Raw genomic sequence first — 17,602 nt, forward strand, 5'->3', positions numbered from 1 at the left:
ACATTTAAAAAAATATTGCCACACACCAATAAAGTGGTATCAATTTCCCCAAAATAGAAATAGAGCAATGGGCCTCTGACATCCTTTCCACTACAAGTAACCCACGAGATGGAGACCCAACTTTGAGTGCAAACATTCAAGAAATTATTGTCACACACGAATAAAGTGGCATCAATTTCCCCAGAGTAGAACCAGTACAATGGGCTTCTGACAACTATTCCACTACAGGCAACACGCCAGAGGGAGACCCAGCTTGGAGTCTCCACATTTATAAAAAATATTCTCACACACCACTAAAATGGCATCAGTTTCCCCATATTAGAAATAGTATAATGCGCCTCTGACACCACTTCCACTACAGGCAACCCACCAGATGGAGACGTTACTTGGAATCTCCACATTTCACAAAATAATTGTCCTACACGACTAAAGTGGCATCAATTTCCCCAGAGTAGAAATAGTATAACGACCCTCTGATGCCCCTGCCACTACAGTCAACCCAACAGATAAAGACCCAACTTGGTGTCTCCACATTTCAAAAAATTGTTGTCACACAGCACTAAAGTTGCATTATATTTCCCAGAGTAGAAACAGTATAATGGGCATCTGACATCCCTTCCACTACAGGCAACCCACCAGATGGAGTCCCAACTTTGTGTCTCCACATTTCATAAAATAATTGTCCTACACCACTAAAGTGGCATCAATTTTCCCAGAGTGGAAATAGTATAATTGTGCTGTGACACCCCTTCCACTACAGGCAACACACCATATGGAGACCAAACTTGGAGTCTCCACATTTAAAAAAAATGTTTGTAACATCAGCAGCAGTAGGAACAGTAGGCACAGAAGCCACAATAAACGTGTCACAGACTGCAATAGCGCAAAATCAATGCATGACACTAAAAATGACACCATGCCTAGTCTGCCATGTCTGCGACTGGAATGCAAAAGTCATTGGAAATCCATGACTTGTTCTTCTTGATGAAAGTTACAAGGGGAAGGAAGAAAGGAACAAACTTCCTGACAACAAACAGGTCAATAAATAAAATTGCTTTATTTAGGATACAGGGCAAGGGACTATACCATTAAAAATTGCAACAGTTGGTAACTTGTCATAAAAAAGGTACCAGAAGTCCTCACATATCAATCAAGCATAACCCAAATGGGAAGGACAAAAGGAAGAAACACAGAGATGTTATAACAACCACTCAAAGTGGGAACAAACCCCACTCAGTGTAGCAGTGATATCATCATGTAATATGGCACACGGTCATAACACACAAAGAGTAGTGTGGGAAGATGGCCCACTATATAAAACAATAATAACCTCAAAGTGGATTACACAGGGTCATGACAAGGAAATATAAATCTGTCCTACATTACCAGTTCAAGTGCCCGTGCACAGCGACAAGTGAAAGGACCAGGTACCCGCCCCGACGCGCGTTTCGGGAGCCATCGTCAGGGGGCGCTATAAGACAATGAACCTCAGTGCTTCTTATAGTGCAGAGACCGGAAGGGCCAGTCCATGTATTGGACGGAAGTCATTCAGCGCTACCCGGGTAACCGTGGACCCACCCCCACGCTCGGCAGATGGACAGCCGTGACGTCCGGATGACGTGGGGCCCCACGTGACCGGACGCCCAAAGCCGCCATGCGCCGGCCGGGAGGAGGGACCAACAAGTCACACAATGTAGATCGGGCATGCGCATAACAAACATGTATGGATAGGCGCCATATTAGTTAGGGGCAAAAGATCCAGCATATCAAAAAGGCAGAAATAGCCGGTCTGAGGGATGAGATCGCCAGTATATTATCAAGAATAGTAAAAAATAATAGATAACAGATAAAACACTGGTGCTGCATGCAATTGAAAAGGTAAATAAATATCAAAAGCCAAATATAATGAGCATATTGATGTAACCATATATATATAAAAAATATATAAAAATAAATAACCTCTTCCTATTTTTTGCCCGCAGCACCAGTGTTATTGCTAAATAGAAATAAGAGATGCCCTCAAAGCCAAACCCGCACATATAACCCTAATATACATCCAAATACCAAAGGTATACCTGGAGCAATCATAGAAAATATAACATAAAAATTTATGCCATCATAAGTATGGATATATAAGTATAACTGTATATACAGAACATTAGATTGCCCAGATAGAGTTGAAATACACTTTAGTAAACATCATGTCTCACGGTATATCTACAATATACCAAGACGTATGAGCGGTAGGATTCATATAATAACAACCCCAACTCATAACACCCATCCATTGTCCATAGTGTAAAATTCGTCACATGGCGTTATTCAATGTGAAGATCCAAATGATGGAATATGGTCCACTTCATCATGTATCCACAAAAACCTTTCGGAATCCACAATATTAAGCACTGTATATAATAAAAAAGATAAAACAAAAGGAAGGTTAAAAACAAAAGACAAGAAAACAGCTAATTACAAAAAGTACACACCTACTCCAGAAAAGGGGCAAAACTTAAATTTTCGTTCAACCCATGAGGATGCACAGTTTTAAGTGTCCAGATCCATCTGGACTCGAGGCGCGCCAATCTGGAGGACATTTTTTGCCCCTTTTCTGGAGTCACTTGACAAGTGGAAAGGTTTTAAATACAAGAGTTAGGACTGTCCCACAAGGGTTGCCGTGATGTGGCGGGATGGCTTCTACATTATTTTGATCAAAATTATGTAAACTAAATACCATTATTATTACTATTACTACTTTCATGCAATTTTTGCAATATATATTTTTTTACTTTTTTATTCCAGGATATTTGTTTTGTGTTTTGTTTTTGGTTTTCTCTGTGTAAAGGTCATGTGTTCATATGCAATTACATTTTGCATGCACATTAAGTTACTTTTTCTGCTCAGACCCAGTTTCTCATGTGGTATACTCCATGTCAGTAGCTCTGGGTGGGCCCCCTCAAAGCAAGGGGCCCGAGGCAACAACACCCTCTGCCCCCCTGGTAACTACGCTACCTCTTTCCGTGCCTCTCAGCTGTCATACACATGTGCCGGCACTGAACTATCACTGGGTGTTTGCAAGTTTTAGTGACACTTTACATGCATGATGGACACTGTCCGTCCTGGTGCGGAAACTGACACCCAGCCATGATGGACTGTGTCCGTCATTAGACGTTAAGGGGTGAAATGCAACTCTCACAGATTGACAGCTGCATTTAACAGTTTAACAGCAGCAGACAAAGCTCCGCTCCTCTCGATTGTGCGAGGCGGATTATGGCTGAATATCACAAGTAGACAACATTGATTGTAATATGTTTATCAACAGCCATCGTTTTGCAGAACAAAAATCCCAAACTAGAAAGAATTAATATATTCATTTTTTAATGGTATTTATATCTAACTCAGAAAAATTAGAAAAAAAAGCAATTGATGACTATTGAAGTTCAAATGTCCAGCGCCATATCCATTGCTGGGCAGCTCTGATTATAAAGCACTTGTAGAGATTCTCCAGGTCTTGGAAACTGTTCTCAGCGCAGGTCGGGGCCGGAATTCACCGTTTTCTTCCATGATGTGTCATGCCTGTGTAGAAGCGATAAGTCGCCTTTCTCATTAACCTGAAAACAATTAAAAGATGTTTATAAAAAACTTGAGAAAAAGTACTGGTGATCAAAAGAAACAAACTCCGAGAAGGAACTTCAGCATTGTATTCCTGGTCATCAGCTGAAGGTGAAATAGACCTGAAATATTGCATTATATATTGTCTACAAAGAAGGCCAATGTGGAGATTGGAAATAGGAAGCTGCCAATAATAGTGTAATGTGAGGTAAATGCGACATGAGCCATACGGCTATGGTGAGAGCACTCACAACAGATCTATACGGCATGCCATGTCAGAGGTGCTCATCTCGCCCGTCAGACTGGGTGTTGGAGATTCCTCCGCAGCAGTAGGCTGATAACTTTCTTTCTCAGACAGAATTTAAAAATTGTGCAGCAAGAAAAAATAATAATTAGAACAAATAAATGCAGTAATAAAACCGATATTGCATTTCTTCTGTTATGACACCTTGCTTACACTGTCCTCGCTGTTGCACTTCTTGAAAACAAGAATGATTGGAGGAAAACCACCGAAATATTTACCTGGAAAACGCACGTCAGAAGCTTTGTGTCCATCAGAAGAGGTGGATTCTGAATGTTTGCTGTTCGCTGCTTGTGATGAAGACGTAAACTGATTGTCTCCCTACACGGTGGTGGAAAAAGGCAAAATATATAAAAGTATTTAATCTTTAAATGATAAAACTCAATAAAAGACTAAATTAGAGACTCCAGATTCTCAATATTGTAAAATTCACTTTTATTATTGATTGCTGACAATAATGGAAGATTCGTTCTTACCTCCATCACAGGGGGATGAGATGACAATATTTAGAGGAATCTCACTGTTCCAATAATGAACCTGAAAATAGAAAGAAAATAATTACATCCAACAAAGCGTAAACTCATAGAAGGTTTTCCAGAGCATTGTAGATAATTGCTGGGAATGGTCAATCATTCCATAGCCAGCAAGTTATGGGAAATGTAACCGGGGCTTATCTGGAACCAATGAGGACGGATTCTGGATCTTTACCGCTAATTGCTGGTGATGAACACAGATATTCATTGTCTCGCTACTCAGGGGAAAATATATAAAAGTGTCTCAACTTTACATTTTAAAGAAACCAAATTAGAGACTAAATATTCTGAAGAATAGTTACATGTTTAGCTGCTGGGTAGTTGTCGCATTCGTCCTCCGCACCGGCGGCATTTACGTTTATTGCCAGGTATTGGTCTAAATCGCCCAATTCTGCAAAGATAAGAGGAATATTGGTTACTGGACTGGAATGAACGTTCATTAATACCATGGATTATATTAAAAAGAACAAATTGAAATCAATATATTAAGAACTGGCCCAGCACAGAAAATATAACACGTAGCATCCTAAACCCTACCGCCCCCCAGACGTCAGTCCGCTCTGATAGTAGTAAAGTATGAAAGCATTCCACCAACAGAACCGCACGGACGTCTCTCCGTAGTGATTGTGTGTCCGGAGGAGATGGGTCATAAAATCCACTTACTCTTTATCACACCGGTGGCATTTGTACTTGTAGGTGTAGTTGATGGTATAATTGTGATATTCCGTCACTTTTGGCAGCTCGGGATGGATAAGGTTTACCCTTCTTGTGAAAGCCTGCCATAACAAGCCATGGTGGTCTTTGCGTTCACCGTTGATTATCCAAGAGGCGGCATGGCACATCTCATGCGCAAGTGTGGATCGTACTCGCTCTAAAACAAGAGGTTATACAGTTATGACAAAATCTGAGTACACCCTGATTGAACTATTTGGTTTTACATAGCAGGACAAAATACAAAATACATCATGAGATGAACAACACGTGACAAGTCAACCGTGCCATTATTTATTTACCGAAACCTACTTCAAAATGCAGAAGCAGAGAGTGAAAAATAAGTACACCCCATCAATCAATAGCTTTTAGAATCATCTTTAGCAGCAATAACTTGAAGTTGCATCGACGGTGTACTTTATCACACACCGTTGTTTCCTTTTGGCCTACTTTTTGTTAAATAATGATGCAATATATTTTTTTTCACGTTGCTTTCTGAGATTGTATTTCCCTACTTTTAGGACTTTCTATGGAGCTGATACTTTTTTTTATTTTCTCCTGATATGTAAAATACTAAAATTCAAAGAGGGTGTACTTAGTTTTTCTTATGACAGTATGTACAATGAGTTTCTAAGATGTTCTGCATAACAAGTAGCAGTTTTTTTGCCCTGTATACAGGTTGTCTTATGAAGCTGTAGGATGGATGTGATGTGAAACCTACCGGCAGAATCGCAGACTTTTTCGGAAAGCTCAATATATGAGAAGCGGCGGTTGTTCTGCAGCTTATTCCAGCATTGGCCGGCGGATGCTGTCAGCCTCTTGCTCCACAAAATGTCCATTTTCAAAGGGAGCTAAAATAAAGAAAACAAATTCCATTACATCTGTAAACTCTTTGACCCCCAATCTTACAAAGTCCCCAACTCTCATATGTCATTTACAGCACTGGTCTACTTGTATGGGGCGCGGGGTCTACCGAGAAGTCCAAGATGTGAGAACAAAAATAAAAATAACCTTATTCTAAAATGTCCAAATATCAACTAAATGTTTTCTATAAATAAATGTAAAAATCCTTTGAACTTCAAGTTAAAAAATGCTAATCTTTTTGTCTCTGCATGGTGGATCATCTAAGGTTTCCTCTCGTCCCACAGATGGGAAGAGGGTGACGGCATTCACCAAACTAAGTGAGATTTACCTGAGATATTCAATAACTATATTACAGAAACATGACAATGGGGTTAGGAATCTGTCTTTCAGAAAGTTAGAGCCATTTTTCTTGGAATTGATTGTTTAAAGGGGGAGATAATAGAGAAGTCATGTATCACCCAGAAACTCATGACAAGATGTGATACCTTATTATCGAAGACTGTCCGGTTGTACAAGTTGTACAGTCGCTCCACCAGCTCCTCCTTATTTTCCTGGAAGTGGGTAACATAGATGGAAGTAGGAGAAATAATTTCTTCCAGGAAACAGCCGGGGATGTTACATCGTGGTGTCCTGGCAAAGATAAGAATCATATATAAATCCACAGGAAACATCTCGCCTAGTTCATGGCTTTATATAGAGGTAGATGGATCTAACTTACCTCTCCTCTGTAGCGGAGCTCTCCTCGCTGTCAGATGGTAAATGATCTGTACAGAAATATGGAAGAGTAAAAATACTGTTTATAAGGCTCAAATCAGACATGTTAGTATGCAGCCCGTACTAGAGAGGGGTCTATAAATATAGAGTGTAGAGGACTAATAAGACTATGAATATGGGATCCGACCACAGCAGAAGACATAGCTGACCAGACCACCAGAAATCCACAGGATCTTCCCTTTAGATCAGGATCTGATATAATAATGGGGTTCAGCAACATCAGGGTCCATAAACTTTCTCAGATGTCTATCCCACCTGTTACTCAGGTAATATATCCTTAGTAATGTTGTATGTGCTCAGTACAAGATCAGAAGTGAACATGTCCTCAATGGCCGGAGGGTGGACCCTCAAATGGTAGGGGTCCATTTTCATCTCATTTGCTGATTCATGGTAGCCTCCATGGTTTTAATGGAGATGTGGGATTCCTTGGTGCAGGGATTTCTCCATTGATGTCTATTGGGTTTCCAAAAAGACACAAGCAAATGTACTGCACATCTGTAATAAATTCTCTAAGGATAACAATGGCCATAAGTCAACATGGCGGTGACTTGCTCTCCCAATATGGAAATATCCGAGACACAGGATCCACACCAATCAAGCATGCGTAAAATAGGATTACCTCTGTAAGGTATCTGTAATTTAACCCCTTAACAACCATGTACGGCGCTCATCAGAGAATGAATGGAGAGGGCTAAGGAGTTGAACCCGCCTCTTTCATGGTAGATGATGGTTGTGTCATTCAGCCATCATCTGCCTCTGACAGCCGAGAGTGGATTGGAGCTCTGCCTGCTTCTATTAACCTGTTAAATGCTGCTGTCATTCTCTGACACTGGCATTTACAGCACATTTCCCAGGTGGCTCGCTGTTCCAACTCCTGATCAGCGCCCTTGTAATTGTTAGATTTGGAAACTGACCTGTGACAGTACAGAAAAGTAATTGTTACCTCTACAATAACATAACCCTGGATTGTGTCTAGAAATGATAACTTACTATTATACATGGAAGTTGCTGCTCTATTGGAATCGTCATCATCATCAATAATGATGTCATCGGAGCTGTGGAATAAATGTAACAGGTAATGAGCCACCATTAATCATTAATCCCCATCTTGTACTTAGTAATGGAGGAAACGTGTCTTACCAGGTGGTACTGTCCGGACCAAGATCTGTTGGTGGTAAACTCAGATCTGTGGGGGAAACACAATATAACTCTCTTATTAGAATATTGTAATAGCAACGACCGAGGCTCAATATCAAAAGAAATAAATCCTAATAAATTATCCAGTGTTTCCCTATAGGTACATGGGGCAAAACAATCACCTTCAGCTACAGTAATCCGCCCTGTACATGGCCACCATGAGAAGCAATCCCCAAATCCCATTTCTGGCTGACTTTATAACGTCTGCATGAATATTCCTGACCAAATGCTGAACAGAAATGTTTGCTATAAACTCTACCATAGACGACTAATAACGATAAATCCAAGCCCTGACCACAATGTGCACGTGATCTGCACCCGGTGACTACAATGGCTTATTAATACCTCAGAGACTTCACTAGATTAGGGTTACAGTACCTGGTAAACTCGGAGTCGGGCCCGAATTGAAGCCAGTGGTGTTATCTTGGCCTGGAGACCTCGGTATTGGCCTCTTTCTTCGATGAGACTGAAAAAATGGCAAACATGTCAGATAGAATCTATAACCATGAACATCTCCAATCTATAATCTTACCCCATATTCCACTGATTACAGGTGGGCAGCGATATGAGTGTGGTCTCCACTGTGCTTATTCCACGTACAGAGTATAGCGGGGGTATGGGACACTTATGGTTAGGCTATGGATAGGGGCGGTGGTGACATTTATGTGTCTTCATACAATGTTATGTATCCAGTACATGGACATATTGTCACAAATATTACAAGTGACACAGTCTTTACTATGCAATCATGATCCGAGTTATCACCTCATCTACTTGGAGCGCTATTTTCTGTCCCACCATCTTTTCTTGAACTTTTATCCCAAATATTTTTTATTTATTTAAGAATATAAAATGATACTCACCTGATGTAAATCGTCATCATCGCTGCTGTCCTCGGCATCACAGAGAACTATAATACTCTTAAATCGCTTTCTTGGCATCATATTTGCACAAGTCGCTCACAACACTCCTCTCTCCACAAACGCCTACTAAAACCCTCAATGGAACCCTGGGTGACGGGGCATTCTATAGCCTCCAGCCCATTGTGACATCATTAGAACCCTGCAATTGTTTGCTCATTTTTTTGAATTTTACAACTTTATTGTACAAAACATACTGTAGAGATACAAAAAGAGGAAATCAGATAAAAACAACAATCTTCCTAAGGCCGGGTCACACTTGCGAGTGCAATGCGAGAAACTCACGAGAGTCTCTGGCCTCAATACTTGGCACTACCACTGGCACTCGGGACCGGAGTGTGCGGCTGCATGTATTTCTTTGCAGTTGAACGCTCTGCTCCGAGCCACCGGTGGCAGTGCCGGGGATTGAGGCGAGAGACTCGCACACTTTTCTTGCATTGCACTCGTGAGTGAGACCCCGGCCTAATTCCTTCACTCACAACCTTTTTCTAATTGTTCAGAAAAAAATAATAAAAAAACCCACATAAGCAAATATATAAAAATAAAAAACTCACTGATGTTTAAGCTGTTGATTATCTCTCCCCCGAGGTTTAATGCTCTCCACATTTTTTTTCCAATTGTTCACACAATTTTCAAAATTCTTAGAGGAGCAAAACCACACCGTCATATTTTATCACTCTAGTAATTTCTTCTGTTCTGTAATGCTCCATTTTTGCCTTATCCATTTCCTAACGAAATCCACTCTTGTGATATAAAGCCGCCTACTTACAGGGAACCTGTCAGCAGGATTGTGCATAGTGACCTACACACAATGTCAGGTCGGTGCTGTTATACTGAATAAAATGATGCCTTGGTTGATGAAAGCCGTCTTGTGGCTGTTTCTTAATCTTCATTTTCAGCTTCATATTAATGAGATTCTCGTGCCCTAGGACGGGGTTCATGTATGTGGTGCTCCGATGAGATATTCATAATGCAGACTACTGACCCCCCACTGATCTCTCACTGCCCTGCCCCGCAGTTTGCATGATAAATGCGCTTCATCATAATCGCATGGTTACTGTGCACTGAATGCCTTTTGCAGATTTACTTGAGCGAGGGAAAAAAAAGAAAGTCATTTTGAGAATGGCGCCGGGGAGCCTGCGCAGCAGCAGATATCGGTTTGTATAGAGATCCAATAGCTGCTGTTGTGCAGGTGAGGCCATGTGCACACGGTGCGGATCCTCCCGCGGATTTAATGACCGGCATTTTTCCTGCGGATTTCTTCCTTTTTTTTGCGGTTTTTGCGCGGTTTTCCACTGCGGTTTTCCACCTGCGGTTTTGTAGAATGGAGCAGGTGGAAAACTGCAGCAAAACCGCAGAAAAGAAGTGACATGCAAATTCGCACTGATTTTTCTGCACCATCTGCACAGAATTTTTTTTCCCCATTGATTTACATTGTACTGTCAATCACAGTGCGGATCTCCAGCGTTTCTGCGCGGAAAAATCCGCGGCGGATCCGCAGCAAATATGCATCGTGTGCACATATCCTGACGGCGACGCCATCTGGCTGGAGAAGAAAAAATGACATTGTAGCAGTTATAGCTGATAATGGCACACAGTAATGTGGTTGTGGATTAGTAAGGCAGACAGTGTAGAGGCCATACACCATAGGAGGCTTATTTAGGGCATAGTATGGATAGATATCTTTGTGCAGAAGGCAATCTAGTAACACTTTGACTTTTAAGGTCACCATGTGGGGATGTGCTCCAGAAGATTGGAGAAGAGAGAAGTCTGCAGAGAACAGCTGTGGATGTGAAAAGTCATCATGGCATCTGGTCAAGATGGAAATAAGAAGAAACCACTCAATCAGAGAAGATGTCACCTATTAGGTACCTGGATGTAAACATTTACATATGCCTGCGTTTCATCAGTATTGTGGTTCCTGCATGGTCCGCAGTCTGATAATGACTGATAACAACCACTCCCAGCATCTCCTTATCATTGTTTAATACATATTGGGAGTTGTTGGTTCATGAGATCCAAATGTATATGGTTCAACAAAATACCAAGGTCAAAGTTGTATGTTTAAGGAAAATTATAAATGGTGTTAAAAATTATATAATAAGCCTTATCAAAGCACAAATGGACAATATAAGACAAATAAGGACAAATCGGATATCAAATCATATCACAACGAAAAAAAAACTGACGAAGACAGACTCCGAAACGCGCGTCGGGGACTGGCGCATCCTGGGGATCTATTGCACATTGGCATAAGATATTGATTGAGTGCAATTTTTTGGCACATGTATATGTTCTTTTCAATACAGTTTACTTGCAGCCGCATATATGACTAATTGTCATTGGCACCTCTATTTAGAACCTGCCACTGAGCATTTTTATTTAAATGGATATCTGTTGTGACATATATTTATCTCTGCCCACATGGCTATCTACACTAGTCATTTGTTGAATTAGTGATATACATTTATGCGGTTGTGGGCCTAAGCCCACTGTCTATGAATTCGTGCATATTGCACTCTATATATGTATTGGTCTTTACAAACTTGTGCCTAAGCCCACTGTCTATGAATTTCTGGACATTGCACTTTTTATATATAGATTGGTCTTTACAGATTTGTGCTTTTTATGAATTATTTTTTCACTATTTGCACTTTATGATTATGTATAATATCAGTATATCAATTTTCTTATTTTTTGTGGCTTATTAATTCTTTTTACAACCATATTACATCCTATGTAGCCATAGTACATTGAAGTACATAATATCTGTGCAATAGACTGCTTGTGTTGCCCCTTCTTTTTGGTAATTTATTCTCACCCCTGCATTAATTGTCTTGATTTTTTCTTAATAATCATTTAATTTAATTGAATACCAAATGCACTGTATATACTTGTGTATAAGCCGACCTGTGTATAAGCTGACCCCCCTATTCTTTCCACAAAAAACTGGGAAAACTTATTGACTCGTGTATAAGCCTAGGGTGGAAAATGCAGCAGCTACTGGTAAATTTCAAAAATAAACATAGATACCAATAAAAGTAAAATTACTGTAATTGAGACATCAGTAGATCAAATGTTTTTGAACATCCATATTGAATCAGGAGCCCCATATAATGATCCATACAGTTTATGATGGCCCCATAAAATGCTCCATACAAAATACACCCCATATAATGCTGCACAAAGGTTAATAATGGCCCCATAAGATGCTCCATAGAATAGGCCCCATAAGATGCTCCATAGATTATGCCCCCATAAGATGCTCCATAGATTATGCCCCCATATGCTGCCCTATAAGTTGCTCCATAGAATAGGCCCCATATGCTGCTCCAAAGATTATGCCGCCATATGCTGCCCCATAAGATGCTCCATAGGTTATGCCCCCATATGCTGCCCCATAAGGTGCTCCATAGATTATGCCCCATATGCTGCTACATAAAATTCTCCATAGATTATGCCCCCAGATTATGCCCCCATATGCTGCTCCATAGATTATACCCCATATGCTGCTGCAAATAAAAAAAAGACATACTCACCTCTCCTTCACTGAGGAACAGGTGCCGGTGTCTGCCGTGTCCTCCGTCAGTGATGTTCAGGCAGCAGAGGGCACAGCGCGCAGTAACCATGTCATCACGCCCTCTGCTGCCTGAATGTCACTAACAGAGGACGCGGCAGACAGCGGTGAGCAGCGTTGGAATGGGGACAGGTGAATATCTGGTATACTTACCCCCTCCTGGCGTGGTCTCTGCTGCCCCATTCTCTGAAGGTTTCCTTTCCTTCCTTCAGCGGTCACGTGGTACCGCTCATTAAAGTCATAAATATGCGCATATTCATGACTTTAATGAGCAGTACCACATGACCGCTGAAGGAAGGAGCCTGAGACAGTGGGACAAGCAGGGGGCTGCAGAGACCGTGCCAGAGGGGCTCAGTGTGATCTGACACCCCCGCCCCACCCCACGACCCCCTGACATATATGACTCGCGTATAAGCCGAGAGGGGGACTTTCAGCCAAAAAAATGGTCTGAAAATCTCGGCTTATACGCGAGTATATACGGTATATGGGCCTGACTTGACAATACAACCTATTGCTGTACTGTGAAGGAGAGAACGGCTAATGAAATCAATTATTAATCTAACATAAGCTAGTTCAGACATGGTGTGGCAAGGTGGTGTCTATATGCTGGAACTATGCCCTGGAATCCTTGGAATGTGATGAGGATACACTGAAGACCATATGTGGAATAGACTTAGCACGGACCTTATACAGACTGGTACAATGGCTCCGGAGAAGCTGAGCAACGCCCTTTTCCTGCCTATTACATGGTCTTTTGTTTATACTAATAAAGTCAGTTCTGTGACAGCACTGGCCAAGAGAGGAGCACACCTGACCTTGTGTCTGATGTCCGTCTTCTATGCATGCATTCGGCTCATATTTATCAGGTCAGGGGCAGGCAGTCACTAAGATCTCACATTAGGAGATCACCCCAACAGTACTGATGGTGGTTCTGGTGATGTATTCATGTACTAGTGATAGTTTTGGTGGTGTCCACATACACTGATGATGATGATGATGTTGTATTTATTTACTGGCTGTGGTTCTCGTGATGTATTCATGTACTGATGATGTTTCTGGTGATGCCTTTATCTCCTGATGCTGGCTATTGGGCTGTATTCATGTACTGATAGTGGCTCTAGTGACATAGTTATTTACCAGTGATGATTCTGGTGCCGTATTTATGTAGATAATGATGCTGGTGTATTTATTTACTGGCTGTGGTTCTGGTGACGCATTAATGTACTGATAGTGGTTCTGGTGATGTAGTCCTGTACTGGTGATCTTTCTGGTGATACATTTATCTACTGATGGTGCTTCTGGTGCCATATTCATATACTGATAGAAGCTGTAGTGACATAGTTATTTACTAATGATGGTTCTGGTGCCGTATGTATGTACTAGTGAAAGCTCTAGTGTTCAATTTATGTACTTATGATGATTTTGGTTTCATATTGATGATGGTTCTGGTTACGAATCAATCTCCAGAACATTCATCACTACATTATACGAACCTTCATCCATACATGAATATATCACCAGAGGCACCATCAATACAGGGTGTGATAAAACACTCCGGGATCACCTTTGCTGGGGTCAAAGGTCACGTGGGTTTAGCATGAAACTCAGGTGCACAGCCGGGTTTTGGACATAACTGACGCTGGGTCAGGATTATTTCAGGTGAAAGCAAAACATACAGGAAAATAAACATAAAACAAATCCTTGCCTGTCCGGCACTAACTAAACAGGGTCCGTACTAACTACCAACTGGAGGGCTTCTCCCAGCCACCCAAACCAGCGTTACCGTAAGCACAGCTTTCACTCACAAGTGTCGCTCACACAGACAGGCTCTCTGTGTTCCCCAGGCTGAGCTACTAACACACCACCTGGCCTCCTTTTATATCTGCTTCCCATTATTCATTAGTCACCAGGTGAGATACTGACCGGACCAGGCCACATAGGAAAGGTATCTGGGCGAGATATACCTGCCCTCATCCACTATTCCTCCCTGATTCTCACAAGGTATATGGCACCAGAACTAACATGATGGGAGTAAAATCATCATATGTATCCCTATATCTATAATAGGGTCTGTTTAGCTTCTATTATGATGTCTTCCAAATGCTGGACATATTAACTGAAACCAAACAGCCCCAAGTGAGGGATGAGGGAGACTCCATTTTGGATGTACTATTCAGGCCCAATATATTGTCCAGAGATCTTCCTCCACTCCTGAAGTGGCCCCCCACTCTTGGGATAAGTACACAAATCCCCAAAAGAACAGAACTTCACCATTTGGTCAGAGAATTAGAGGCCACGTGTTAATGACGGCAAGAGCTAGAACCGCCTGCTATCTTTTGTGCAAGGTGGCCAACACCAAAGGAAGATCTAGACTGAGCGTCACCGACACCTAGAGATGAATTATGAGAGTACCATTGTCTCATATATTTCTAGTTGCCCCAGATACTAAGCATCGAGACTGGCTCTCCAGAACCACTTAGCCGACCCAAGTTTGGACTCTCAATATCTTTCCAGACCCAACGAACGCACTGAGATGGCAGTCGTTGATTTGAACCTCCCGCTAGGAAGTTATGACTCAGCCTAGATTTTGGGATTTATTTTAGCTAGAGTTCAAGGGAGCAGAATTCAGTCCAACCCAGAGGGACAATGGCAAATATTGGAGGGGCGAGCTAGGGGTTAAAAAGCTAGCTGCACACATTTAGCCTTTGTCTTGGTTCTGCCATGGAAGCCACGTCACGTCACGTGTGGAGACGGACTAGGAGCTAACAAGGTGCCTGTGGATACCAGAACTTCCCTTATCCACAAGTGGTAAGAAACGTGGCACATACAGCTGACTGCACTCCCCATACCTGTACCCTACTTTTATCTGTACTTTTGGCTGTAATATCTGTATATTACTCTGTATTTCGGCAATTAAACTATCAATTAATCCTGGGCTGCTCTTTTATCTGGAAACCCGATTTCCCACATCCGTGAGTTCGGCTAGTACTTATACGCTTCCTGGGTTTGGTTTCTGACCCGATATAAGCTTTTAAACGGACTGGGCTTATATCTAATGAGGAACTGGTGGCAGCATACTGTTCTGATGTTATTGGGGGATGCTGGCAGTGACTGACCGGAGGTTTTTATATATACTGTATATATATATTCCCGGACTGGGACTGGTGATATATATACAGCAATCACTGCAGAGTGCCCTGATAACCAGTAAATGACAGGGCAGCCTCTCCGGCGACTCCATAACCTAGGTGGAGTTCCCTGACTGACCTGAGGGTAAGGGGGCGCCAGAGAGCTGTGGCTGTGTAAGCTCCGTATCCCCCATCTCTCCTCTCGTGTGTTTTCCTTACAGTTCTGGTGCCGTAATTATGTAGATAATGGTGCTGATGTACTTATTTCACTGGCTGTGGTTCTGGTGACACATTAATGTACTGATAGTGGTTCTGGTGATGTAGTCCTGTACTGATGAGCTTTCTGGTGATGCATTTATCTACTGATGGTGGTTCTGGTGCCATTTTCATATACTGATGGAAGTTCTAACGACATAGTTATTTACTAATGATGGTTCTGGTGCCGTATGTATGTACTAGTGATAGCTCTGGTGTTCAATTTATGTAGTGAGGATGATTTTGGTTTTATATTGATGATGGTTCTGGTTATGAATCAGTCACCAGAACATTCATTACTACATAAATACATTGTTAGAACCACCATCCATACATGAATACATCAGCAGAAGCACCATCAATACAGAAATACGGCACCAGAACTACCCTGATGGGAGTAAAATCATCATATGTATCCCTTTATCTATAATAGGGTCTGTTTAGTTTCTATTATGATGTCTTCCAAATGCTGGACATCTTAACTGAAACCAAACAGCCCCCATTATAGTTAAGCTGTATTAGTTTCCATGACCATCACTAGGTCTGAGATTTGAAATATAGGCTGTCAGGGATGAATAGAGCGATTTGTATTCTCTTAATGGTCCTTAAACAATGAATGATTCTATATCTATCTTAAAAAAAATACTCCCTGTTGAGCCACTTCTCTAAAGTACATCACATCACTCTTTATACTTTTGCTGGTATTTTTGAGTGAAAAAGGTAGAAATTCTATTGATAGTAGTCTTAACAGCTTGCTACTTAACCCATCAGAAGGAAAGGAGAGGGGCGTTAGGGGACCTGTCGCTTTAGTCTCTGACCCATTCCTTTACTTAGGGACTGAAAGTTCATCGGGGGGGGGGCACCATCGGCTTCATCTGCCTACGGCACCAAAATACCTTGTTCCGGCCTTGGATCCACCTAGTAAAATTCTCACCAAACCCAAACTACTTCATTACCCTACATAGGAACTCCTGCTCCACCGTGTTCTAAGCCTTTGTGGAATTTCATGCCCAGAAGGAGTGGTGGCTCCTTCTCCTAATTGGATATTTGCAAACGCTTTCCTCAAATGAATAATTTCCTGTCCCTGGTATAGAACCCCATTGGAGCTTTTAAATGGGGGGTCCGTGAGCTTCAAGTTATGCAAATGTAGAAAACCATTCTGGTCAGAAAGTAAGTGTTGACTTCAGAGATCTGTAAACATTTGTTACATTTCACTGAGGATCCAATGCAAATGAAGAACAACTTCTTCCTTAAGGTCCATGAGCAGAGCTGACAATTCACGTTTATTCACCAATATTTAGCCTGAATATCAAAATACTAACACCTCTCTAACCACTGTCATTCATGTGCGCCTCTGCCTGTGTCCTTTGTTAGTTTTCTCTTTTCCTTTTCTGACAAGGGGTGTCTTCCATCCATGGTGAAATAGACCATCTCTAATTCCAACTTGTAGTGCAAACATTTAAAAAAAATTGCTACACACCAATAAAGTGGCATCAATTTCCCCAAAATAGAAATAGAGCAATGGGCCTCTGACATCCTTTCCACTACAAGTAACCCACGAGATGGAGACCCAACTTTGAGTGCAAACATTCAAGAAATTATTGTCACACACGAATAAAGTGGCATCAATTTCCCCAGAGTAGAACCAGTACAATGGGCTTCTGACAACTATTCCACTACAGGCAACACGCCAGAGGGAGACCCAGCTTGGAGTCTCCACATTTATAAAAAAT

This window comes from Dendrobates tinctorius, unplaced genomic scaffold (assembly GCF_039654945.1).
Source record: "Dendrobates tinctorius isolate UK_male_01 unplaced genomic scaffold, ASM3965494v1 ptg000259l, whole genome shotgun sequence".
Lineage (NCBI taxonomy): Eukaryota > Metazoa > Chordata > Amphibia > Anura > Dendrobatidae > Dendrobates > Dendrobates tinctorius.